The sequence below is a fragment of the Neomonachus schauinslandi genome, chromosome 5, assembly GCF_002201575.2.
Source record: "Neomonachus schauinslandi chromosome 5, ASM220157v2, whole genome shotgun sequence".
NCBI lineage: Eukaryota > Metazoa > Chordata > Mammalia > Carnivora > Phocidae > Neomonachus > Neomonachus schauinslandi.
This window is the reverse complement of record NC_058407.1, coordinates 168,958,163-168,958,849: the sequence shown is the minus strand read 5'-3', so window position 1 is coordinate 168,958,849 and position 687 is coordinate 168,958,163. Positions and strand designations below refer to the sequence as shown.

Here is a 687-nt window from a genome sequence, read left to right as displayed (position 1 = left end):
GGACACAGGCAGAGGGTAGCAAGTCCAGGGAGGCCCTTGGGCCAAGGCAAGCAGGGTTTGCCCCGTTGTTCCCGACCCCTCTCGCACACGAACACACACATGCCTCAGCCAGTTTGGCAGAGGGAGGTGCGGAGGGGGCCTGGCCAGACTTCCAGAGCCAGAAAGTGGGTGGGGCTGAGCCATGAGTTCATCTATTTCCTGCCCACGGCGGTATAAAGGGAAGCAGCAGGCTCCCGAGGAACACAGCTGCGTCTGGCTGCAGGGCCAAGAGCACCGTCAAGAAAGCCACACCCCCTCTGGGGCAGCAGAATCGCCACCGTCAGCAGCAGCAACAGGACAGACGCCTATCACAAGGCACCTTTGAGAACTTCAGGTAAGAGAGAAATTAAAAAAAAACAACAACTCTCCATCTCTTCCTCGGGTTAAGGCGAAGAACGCCCCTCCGCGAAATGCCCTCCGTCCACGATCCCCGCTTTTCTTCTTTTCTCCCCCTGCTGGAGACCTGCAGACCTGAGTTGATGGAGGGCGGCCCCACCAACAACCCCACCACCCAGAAACAAGGGCCTGGATTCTCGGTCCTTCTGCATCAGGACACCCTGCCCACCTCTGGAAAGGGGCTTTTCATGCCCGCTAATTTGAATGAATGAAGGGTTGTGAAAGCATTAGAAGAGAATTAAAAGCATTATG

General features: G+C 56.5%; 1 protein-coding gene across 1 annotated transcript in view; it reads left to right on the top strand.

Annotated features, from left to right (window-relative positions):
- The first annotated feature begins 258 nt into the window (after positions 1 to 258).
- Positions 259 to 687, top strand: part of SERPINE1 (serpin family E member 1) — a 7,441-nt gene continuing 7,012 nt past the window's right edge. The window contains exon 1 of the mRNA XM_021692429.1: positions 259 to 373. The gene's annotated coding sequence lies outside the window, so the exon portion shown is untranslated. The remainder of the gene's footprint in view (positions 374 to 687) is intronic.